Below are 11,435 nucleotides of genomic sequence, written 5' to 3'. Positions count from 1 at the left end.
TCGTTTATTTCAATTGTTTTTAAATGTAAAGGTTGGTAGATTGCATAAACTCAGTGGTGGGATTTAGCAGGTTCGCACCGGTTCTACAGAACCGTCCCATGAAATTTTATGAGATCAGCGAACTGGTTAGCTTTACTGGTTACTGTCAATGGACTTTTTGTAACAAAACCGGCTGAAAAATATGATTTTTGTGATCAAACCGGCTGACAAAAAATTTCAATCCCACCACTGCATAAACTTATTGTAGAAACCCACTTATGCTACACAATAGTGGGATACAAAGGGTTATTAGACTTTAAACTGTCCATAAAAAAAACAAATAAAGCGTCTGATTTTTTTTTCATTCTTTATTGAAGTGATAATTTGGTTTCTGCAAGACAGAATGAAGTTTTCTGGAAATCTCACATTAAGCTTTTAAACTTTATGATCATGTTTGATTAAAACTGTAGTGTTTGTTTAGAACATTTAGTAACTTGTTTTTATTTTTTATGTCACATTTTCACTGTTGTAGTATGCCTTGCTCACTGTGTAACCATTTTTAATTGGAAATGATATATTAATAACCCTGACTGGCAATGAAAATATAGCTCTGGATTTGCATAGATACTTTTTTTTAGAAACAACACACTAACTTTCTGTTTGTCATTTTCCATAAACATATAGTTGCATTATTAACCAATTAGTTTAGGGTTCTTTTTTAAATATGGATAATGTACCATCTAACTGAAAAAAATTTTCAATAGTTGTCAGCATTCTTATGTCAACTAATGTCATTTTTATTTTATTGAATGAATTTTTGAAGTTGTTTGAAACAAAGCCTCAAATTTTAGTCATTTCAAAATGTTTATTGGTTTCATGATCTTGCCAGAACTTAATGTTTGCTAAACGATTGTAATGTATTTGTAACCAGTTTGTGTGAAAATTGTGTGTTTTTTGCTCATTCAATTATCACACAAGAACACCTACATATACCAAGTGCCTTTATGTAAGTTGTTTGCACTGAGTGAAAAAATAAAATTACATATTTCACATGAAAACCTGTTTGAACATTTTATGTTTTCAAATCCAGTTTAGGGGTTCGGTAGGAACCAAAACCGGTTTGAAACTGGAATATTCACACGAAAACCCACCCAAAACCGGATTAAAAATCGGGTCAAAATTTTCGATTTCAGAAACCGGTTCAAACCGGTTTCGACGTTCGGTAGGAGGCAGAAACAAGTCAAAACCGGTTTGCAGCTAGAATATTCCCACGAAAACCCAGCCAAAACCGGATTTTTCTTCGATTTTTTGACCCCAAAATATCGACAAAACGGAAAGGCTATAGCCTTAAGGTGCGTTTACACTACACGCGACGCGAAGCGACCCGTTATCTTTTTGCCTTGTTTGTGTTGAAGCGTTTACACTACACGCGACGCGACGCGAATGTCGCGTCGCGTCGCTTTGAATCGCTTCTGAAGCGAAAAATCGCTTTGCGCGTGTACTGTTGTGAACTAGCAGCCTGTGCTTTTTTTAACTTTTTCAAATTTTGATAGCTATATGCGTGGTTTGTTTTGCTACTAAAGGTATTTGAAACTGAAAACGTAATCAAGGATGATAGAACTAATTGCCTCAATTATGAATTATAGCCTTTGTGTCACTGACATTTGTTTTAGACCCTTGGACAGGATGCTAGTCCTGGTTTGGTTATTGATTTACACGAAAATAATAAACTTTTTTTAAGGTTTTAGTTTTAGCAAACAATGGAAGAAATTTTAATTAACAAAGTGCGGGATTTTCCTGCTTTGTTTAATACCAGCATCAGCGATTACCACAATCGCAACATCAAAGACAATTGCTGGCTTAAAATAGCTTCTGAGATGAACACACCAGGTTAGTATTGGTGTTTTTTTTTTACTTTTACAGTATGCAAAACAACTTTTAGGGCTAGAGTATAGTAAGCAAGTAGTCATTATGTTAGTATAAGGCATGATTTTTACTTTTACAGTTTGCAAAACACTTTCTTAGAGCTTGGATATAGTAAGCAAGTAGTCATTGTGTTAGTATAAGGCATGATTTTTACTTTTACAGTTTGCAAAACATTTTTTAGTGCTAGAATACAGTAAGCAAGTGGTTGTTATGTTAGTAAGGCATCACAGAAAGTCAGATGAGACATTTTAAAAATGTTTTCAGTTAAAGACATAAAAGAAAAGTGGAAGGCATTGAGGGATAAATACGTGAAAATCAAAAGAAAAGAAATGAATGTGAGGTCAGGCTCAGCAGCATCCAGCAGTTATAGTTGGAGTCTGTATGATGCAATTTCTTACATTGATCCTTATGTAAAACCCAGGAGGTAACAGTCAAAACACACTTTTTTGTTGTTACATTTTTTGTTGTTAACAATTTGATATTTTGTAGCACCACAAGCAACTTAGATGAAGACACTGTCACACTAACCCTGGAACCGTGCTGCAGTGAAGATGAGTTTTTCACAACTAAATCTCCGGATAGTGCCATCAAAAGACCAACCAAAAAAAGAAAGGAAATGGATAGCTTTGAAAAAAAGATTTTCGAGCTACTGGAAAATGATAGTAAGTTTGTTGTTGACAGGCATGTCTTAAATACTTTGTTGTACTTATAATTTAACAATTGTACATGTAATTTTTTGCCAAAAGTCAAAAATCAAAGCCAACTTTTACCATTTTTTGCCAAAGTTTATACTATCATTGCATTATGTTTGAAGCTAAAGAAGAAGACCCTGACCGAATGTTCATGCTATCATTGGTGCCTAAACTAAAAGACTTGGACAAGAAAAAGGCATCTGAAATCAAAATTAAAATTCTAAATTTATTTCACCAAGCTGAATTCGAATAACAAACGAAACAAAATGCAATAAATACAAAACAAAACTCTTCTAGCAAAGTTGTGGTTGTTGTTGTTGTTGGATTCATTAACACCTGTTTATCCTGTCCAGCTGCCATGAAACCTGACCCTCAGTACTAAAATAATTTTTGAAGATTTCCCTCACTTTAATGGCAGCATCAGAATTTCTTCGTCCTTGTCTTTGTATATTTTGAAACCCTTGTCCCTCTTCTCGCCAACTGCCGTCAGTAATGTGACCCTGTCGGTCTTCCCGGTCAAAATCACGGTCATCACAGTAGCAGTACCGTAAATAATTGTGTAGAACACAGCATGCTTTTACGACAGCATCAGCTCTACACGGAGAAAGTGGTATGGGCCTTCGGAAAACCCGCCATTTTGCAGATAGTATGCCGAAGGTATTTTCGACAGTCCGTCTTGCTCTAGACAAACGGTAGTTGAAGATTCGTTTTCCTTCTCCAAGGTTTCTTCCTGGAAACGGCCTCATGAAATTGGTTTTTAAACCGAATGCTTCATCACCAACGAAGACATAGGGAGCAACTTCATTGCTGCCACGCAGTGTCGAACACCCAGGAAGGTCCAATTCGTTCGCTTCTAATTTTTTTCCGAAAGCGGAATTGGCAAATACACTGCCATCTGACTGCTTACCGAAAGCCCCCACATCCACACATATAAATCGGCATTGCGAGTCAGCTACAGCGAGCAAAACAATGCTGTGTGAATGTTTGTAATTATAAAACATCGACCCTGAATTATTTGGTGCCTGCATAACAATGTGTTTGCCATCAACACTTCCCACACAGTTTGGAAATTGCCAAAACTGGTCAAAATCTTCTGCAATTTTTACCCAATCTTGCCTCGATGGAATAGGCATGACCTCATTTCGCAATGTCTCCCATATAGCAGCACATGTTTCCGGTACAGCATGGCATATTGTTGATTTTGATGTTCGGAAGGATGCGGCAATTGTCGAATAAGAATCGCCAGTGGCTAAAAACCTGCAAAACAGCAGAACGGCTTAATAATCGTACGCTATAGGCTATGTAATTTTTTAAAGCCTACCGAAGCGTCAGTGCAAGGCGTTCTTCAACGGAAATGCTTGTTCTCAAATGAGTTCTTTGCTTCTTTATTTTCGGTCCAATTTTATGCGCTAAAAAATCAAACGCTTCTGGCGTCATTCGAAAATAAGTCCGAAACTCGGAAAGTCTTTCGAGGCGCAACTCCAAAATTAAACGATGAAATTCACCTAAAGAAAGTATTTTTAGCTAAAAATCAAACCTGTTTTCACTGTATAAATAGTTTCTTAACTTACCAAGTTCGGACCTTCGCTGCAAAATCGGATGGACCCACCAACGTCGCGCCCGTCGTTTCTTTAGAGCCATTCTCCTGGCTATCAATAACAAGGCTACGTTTCTACTTTTTTTTGTACCAACCATGATAAAAATCTGTGTTTGTCTCTTTTTGTGTCAGTAAAAAGAGTTATAACTGGTTTCTAATGACAACGCGCTTGTGCGACACCACAATAAACAATTAATAAGCAAAAAATATGCAAGTCACGCGAAATTGTTACCGATAGTGTAAACAGTTGATCGCTTGCGCGGCGTGCCGCGTTGCGTCGCGTCGCGTGTAGTGTAAACGCACCTTTAGGGTTTTTTCAAAAATCGGGTCAAAATTTTCGATTTTAGAAACCGGTTCAAACCGGTTTGGAGGTTCGGTAGGAGGCAGAAACAAGTCAAAACCGGTTTGAAACTGGAATATTCCCATTAAAACCCACCCAAAACCGGATTATTCCTCGATTTTTTCACCCCAAAATATCGAAAAAACGGAAAGGCTATGGCCTTACGTTTTTTTCAAAAATCGGGTCAAAATTGTCGATTTCAGAAACCGGTTCAAACCGGTTTCGACGTTCGGTAGGGGGCAGAAACCAGTCAAAACCGGTTTGCAACTAGAATATTCCCACGAAAACCCACCCAAAACCGGATTATTCCTCGATTTTTTCACCCCAAAATATCGAAAAAAACGGAAAGGCTATGGCCTTACGTTTTTTTCAAAAATCGGGTCAAAATTTTCGATTTCAGAAACCGGTTCAAACCGGTTTCGACGTTCGGTAGGAGGCAGAAACCAGTCAAAACCGGTTTGCAGCTAGAATATTCCCATTAAAACCCACCCAAAACCGGATTATTCCTCGATTTTTTCACCCCAAAATATCGAAAAAACGGAAAGGCTATGGCCTTACGTTTTTTTCAAAAATCGGGTCAAAATTTTCGATTTCAGAAACCGGTTTAAACCGATTTGGAGGTTCGGTAGGGGGCAGAAACCAGTCAAAACCGGTTTGCAACTAGAATATTCCCACGAAAACCCACCCAAAACCGGATTATTCCTCGATTTTTTCACCCCAAAATATCGAAAAAAACGGAAAGGCTATGGCCTTACGTTTTTTTCAAAAATCGGGTCAAAATTTTCGATTTCAGAAACCGGTTTAAACCGGTTTGGAGGTTCGGTAGGAGGCAGAAACAAGTCAAAACCGGTTTGAAACTGGAATATTCCCACGAAAACCCACCCAAAACCGGATTTTTCTTCGATTTTTTGACCCCAAAATATCGACAAAACGGAAAGGCTATAGCCTTAGGGTTTTTTCAAAAATCGGGTCAAAATTTTCGATTTTAGAAACCGGTTGAAACCGGTTTGGAGGTTCGGTAGGAGGCAGAAACAAGTCAAAACCGGTTTGAAACTGGAATATTCCCACGAAAACCCACCCAAAACCGGATTTTTCTTCGATTTTTTGACCCCAAAATATCGACAAAACGGAAAGGATATAGCCTTAGGGTTTTTTCAAAAATCGGGTCAAAATTTTCGATTTTAGAAACCGGTTTAAACCGATTTGGAGGTTCGGTAGGAAGCAGAAACAAGTCAAAACCGGTTTGAAACTGGAATATTCCCACGAAAACCCACCCAAAACCGGATTTTTCTTCGATTTTTTGACCCCAAAATATCGACAAAACGGAAAGGCTATAGCCTTAGGGTTTTTTCAAAAATCGGGTCAAAATTTTCGATTTTAGAAACCGGTTGAAACCGGTTTGGAGGTTCGGTAGGAGGCAGAAACCAGTCAAAACCGGTTTGAAACTGGAATATTCCCACGAAAACCCACCCAAAACCGGATTTTTCTTCGATTTTTTCACCCCAAAATATCGAAAAAACGGAAAGGCTAGAGCCTTAGGGTTTTTTCAAAAATCGGGTCAAAATTTTCGATTTCAGAAACCGGTTTAAACCGGTTTGGAGGTTCGGTAGGAGGCAGAAACAAGTCAAAACCGGTTTGAAACTGGAATATTCCCATTAAAACCCACCCGAAACCGGATTTTTCTTCGATTTTTTGACCCCAAAATATCGACAAAACGGAAAGGCTAGAGCCTTAGGGTTTTTTCAAAAATCGGGTCAAAATTTTCGATTTTAGAAACCGGTTCAAACCGGTTTGGAGGTTCGGTAGGGGGCAGAAACAAGTCAAAACCGGTTTGAAACTGGAATATTCCCACGAAAACCCACCCAAAACCGGATTTTTTTTCGATTTTTTGACCCCAAAATATCGACAAAACGGAAAGGCTATAGCAGGGGTTCTTAACCTGGGGTGCACGCACCCCCAAGGGGTGCGAGAACTGTTCCTAGGGGGTGCGGGGATGCTGAATCATTAAGGTTGGTTAGGTCTATTCTATTCAAGCATTTACAGAAGGGGGAGCGAAAATTGGTTATTGGTTTGAAAGGGGGTGCGAAAATTGGTTGGTGATTTGAAAGGGGTGCAGCAAGGAAAAAAGGTTAAGAACCACTGGGCTATAGCCTTAGGGTTTTTTCAAAAATCGGGTCAAAATTTTCGATTTTAGAAACCGGTTTAAACCGGTTTGGAGGTTCGGTAGGAGACAGAAACAAGTCAAAACCGGTTTGAAACTGGAATATTCCCATTAAAACCCACCCGAAACCGGATTTTTCTTCGATTTTTTGACCCCAAAATATCGACAAAACGGAAAGGCTATAGCCTTAGGTTTTTTTCAAAAATCGGGTCAAAATTTTCGATTTTAGAAACCGGTTTAAACCGGTTTGGAGGTTCGGTAGGAGACAGAAACAAGTCAAAACCGGTTTGAAACTGGAATATTCCCACGAAAACCCACCCGAAACCGGATTTTTCTTCGATTTTTTCACCCCAAAATATCGACAAAACGGAAAGGCTATAGCCTTAGGTTTTTTTCAAAAATCGGGTCAAAATTGTCGATTTTTGGAACCGGTTTAAACCGGTTTGGAGGTTCGGTAGGAGGCAGAAACCAGTCAAAACCGGTTTGAAACTGGAATATTCCCACGAAAACCCACCCAAAACCGGATTTTTCTTCGATTTTTTGACCCCAAAATATCGACAAAACGGAAAGGCTATAGCCTTACGTTTTTTTCAAAAATCGGGCCAAAATTTTCGATTTCAGAAACCGGTTCAAACCGGTTTCGACGTTCGGTAGGAGGCAGAAACCAGTCAAAACCGGTTTGCAGCTAGAATATTCCCACGAAAACCCACCCGAAACCGGATTTTTCCTCGATTTTTTCACCCCAAAATATCGACAAAACGGAAAGGCTATAGCCTTAGGGTTTTTTCAAAAATCGGGTCAAAATTTTCGATTTCAGAAACCGGTTTAAACCGGTTTGGAGGTTCGGTAGGGGGCAGAAACAAGTCAAAACCGGTTTGAAACTGGAATATTCCCATTAAAACCCACCCGAAACCGGATTTTTCTTCGATTTTTTGACCCCAAAATATCGACAAAACGGAAAGGCTATAGCCTTAGGTTTTTTTCAAAAATCGGGTCAAAATTGTCGATTTTTGGAACCGGTTTAAACCGGTTTGGAGGTTCGGTAGGAGGCAGAAACCAGTCAAAACCGGTTTGAAACTGGAATATTCCCACGAAAACCCACCCAAAACCGGATTTTTCTTCGATTTTTTGACCCCAAAATATCGACAAAACGGAAAGGCTATAGCCTTAGGGTTTTTTCAAAAATCGGGTCAAAATTGTCGATTTTAGAAACCGGTTCAAACCGGTTTGGAGGTTCGGTAGGAGGCAGAAACAAGTCAAAACCGGTTTGAAACTGGAATATTCCCACGAAAACCCACCCAAAACCGGATTTTTCCTCGATTTTTTGACCCCAAAATATCGACAAAACGGAAAGGCTATAGCCTTAGGGTTTTTTCAAAAATCGAGTCAAAATTGTCGATTTTTGGAACCGGTTTGGAGGTTCGGTAGGAGGCAGAAACCAGTCAAAACCGGTTTGAAACTGGAATATTCCCACGAAAACCCACCCAAAACCGGATTTTTCTTCGATTTTTTCACCCCAAAATATCGACAAAACGGAAAGGCTATAGCCATAGGGTTTTTTAAAAAAATCGGGTCAAAATTTTCATCTTAGAGGCCGAGCAGGGATTAGAACCACCAACCTTACGATTGCAAGACGGTTACAATAACCACTGGTTCATCTTAGAGGCCGAGCTGGGATTAGAACCACCAACCTTACGATTGCAAGACGGTTACAATAACCACTGGTTCATCTTAGAGGCCGAGCTGGGATTAGAACCACCAACCTTACGATTGCAAGACGGTTACAATAACCACTGGTTCATCTTAGAGGCCGAGCTGGGATTAGAACCACCAACCTTACGATTGCAAGACGGTTACAATAACCACTGGTTCATCTTAGAGGCCGAGCTGGGATTAGAACCACCAACCTTACGATTGCAAGACGGTTACAATAACCACTGGTTCATCTTAGAGGCCGAGCTGGGATTAGAACCACCACCCTTACGATTGCAAGACGGTTACAATAACCACTGGTTCATCTTAGAGGCCGAGCTGGGATTAGAACCACCAACCTTACGATTGCAAGACGGTTACAATAACCACTGGTTCATCTTAGAGGCCGAGCTGGGATTAGAACCACCACCCTTACGATTGCAAGGCAGTTACAATAACCACTGGGTCATCTTAGAGGCCGAGCTGGGATTAGAACCACCAGCCTTACGATTGCAAGGCAGTTACAATAACCACTGGGTCATCTTAGAGGCCGAGCTGGGATTAGAACCACCAGCCTTACGATTGCAAGGCAGTTACAATAACCACTGGGTCATCTTAGAGGCCGAGCTGGGATTAGAACCACCAGCCTTACGATTGCAAGGAGGTTGCACCAACCACTGGGTCATCCAACCTTGGCACTGAATCAAGCTGACAATTCTCTTTAGTAATGGAAATACAAACATCACACAAAGTTCTAACGCTTCTCTGTTTATTAATTACCATTTCAAAATGGGCAATCCACTCTATATTAGTGCTGATTGACATTTCTACGCAAAAGAACAAAAATATCACATAATTGCGAAATTATCAAATACACTCATTGTGAAAATTAAGTGCAGAAATTTGAGCAGTAGGTTTTACATTAAATGGGTTTAAGTATTTTTAATACATCACTTGGCAAAGGCATATATGTAAATAAGAGTGTTGTTAAAAACATGCAAAATGTTATTTTAGGGTCAAAGTTGGCTGAACAAAATACAGGTTTGTAGCAACAAATACATTGGAATTAAACTGAAGGAACATTTTACTGTAACTAGTTTTTTTGATATAAAACGAAAAAACAAGGTTTTGAAAAGAAACAACTGAAAAGGCCTATTATATTGTCAACCGTAGTTACTCATTTTGAAATAAAGATGCAAAATATACAAAACAATGTTGTGAGTTTCAGAAACTGACATCAATGATTTTAAAGCACAATTTAAGCAAGCAGAAAAAATATTTCACAATAAAAACGAATTCTAACTTCAAATTTGGACAATAAAATCCCATTTTTAATTTGTTCAAAAATGGCATAATCACTTTTCCGTCAGTTTTGTTTAACGAAGTTTAAAAATGACACTTGAAACATTATGGTCTTGCTGTAAACAATTAAAAAAAAAATTAAAATACAGTGCCAAAACAATTTAATTGAATGTCTACAAGCATAATTCAACTCATACAGTGAGTATGTAAAAATCCAAAAGTGCTGTTATTCTGACTTAAGGCCTCTTTTGTAAAACTTAGGAAGTGCGGCTACATGCAAAAATGGAATGATTTTCACAATTTATGTCTAAATGCATAAAATGTTGTTCATTTTGCATAAGCTTTTCACAAGACTAGCAGTAATGTACTAAAAAATTCAATCACTAATGTATGCAAGAAAGCGTTGTTCACTTAGTTTACATTTAGTAATAATAATAAAAAAAACAATTAAAGTAATACAAACGATTATGATGAACGTAACCGAGCTTTTTATGCAATTAAGTGGAATGTTGTAATTGGGATTCAGTATGCATTTAACCGGAATTGTCTGTTTTTGTCAACAGTTTGGTCGGTTCACTTGAAAGTGTTTTAAAAAAAATAAAAAATAAAAGCTGGTTAAAAATATTGAACACTGGTTAAAACGGGCTCAATTGACATTTTGACCTTGCTAAAAATGTCCCACAGTAACCCCAGCGACCTTCAGTTTCGCCCCAGTAAAATGAAACATTATCTTAAGCTTGGATTATTTGACACAAAGTGACCCCACCAGAGTTGGCCTGAAGTAACCCCAACATATTTGACATAAAGTTACATTACCAAATGACTTTTCAAGTTTAACAGTATGGCCGCCATAAAAGAGCTAGAATGGGGAACATGTGACCAAAGGTTACCCCTGTAAACATGACACAAAGTTACCTAAGAACACATCGGAAAATCCCAGGTCAAAAAATATCGACCCAATACAAATTCACCGCTTTGCACATCAGCCTAAATAGGGAGAACATTTGACCTAGAGTAACCCTGCCATATATGACCCGAAGTTACCTCAGAGGACATCAAAAAAATGTAGACCCAATAAAAAATCACCGCTTTGCACATCAGCTCAAACAGGAAACTTGACCCCGAGTAACCTCGCCCAATATGACCCGAAGTTACCTCACAGAACATACAAAAATCTAGGTCTCAAAATATCGACCTAACAAAAAATGTTGCACATCAGCTCAAGGGGGACATTTGAACTGGAGTAACCTCGGGCAGAGTTGACCTGTAGTGACCTTAAGTGGAGGTCGTGGTCAGGTTCAAAACGGTGTTGGTGACCTTCCGGAAGTTGGACGAAACGCCATTTTGTGCGTCGATTGAAATACTTTTCTGTTTCCCACCAAGCTTGCAGTGGATTTGCTGAGAAACGTTCACACGCAAATCGGTATGGCACTCCCTAAAAATATAAAGTTTCAATTAAGTTATTTCGCTTGGTGAAAAAAACATAGCAACACATTTGCACTAAAACAATCACCAAGCCGGAAATAGCTGTGCGATGTTAAAACGTTATGAAGAGCATATAGTGATGGGCACAGTTGGTGGATAATGACTAAACGGGCTTGTGCAACGTAAATCTAAAATTAGTCAGTTTAAATTCGCCACTTGTGGCATTATACAGATTTGGTGAAGCATGGCGTTTTACCCTGTTACTCCCAACAAACTGGAGTGCCGTTGAATGGCTACACTAGCCAATACGGTCTATCTCTT

This window comes from Phallusia mammillata, chromosome 3 (genome assembly GCF_965637545.1).
Source record: "Phallusia mammillata chromosome 3, kaPhaMamm4.hap1.1, whole genome shotgun sequence".
In the NCBI taxonomy this organism is placed as follows: Eukaryota; Metazoa; Chordata; class Ascidiacea; order Phlebobranchia; family Ascidiidae; genus Phallusia; species Phallusia mammillata.
The sequence above is the reverse complement of the archived record's forward strand: the minus strand, read 5'-3'. Positions refer to the sequence as shown.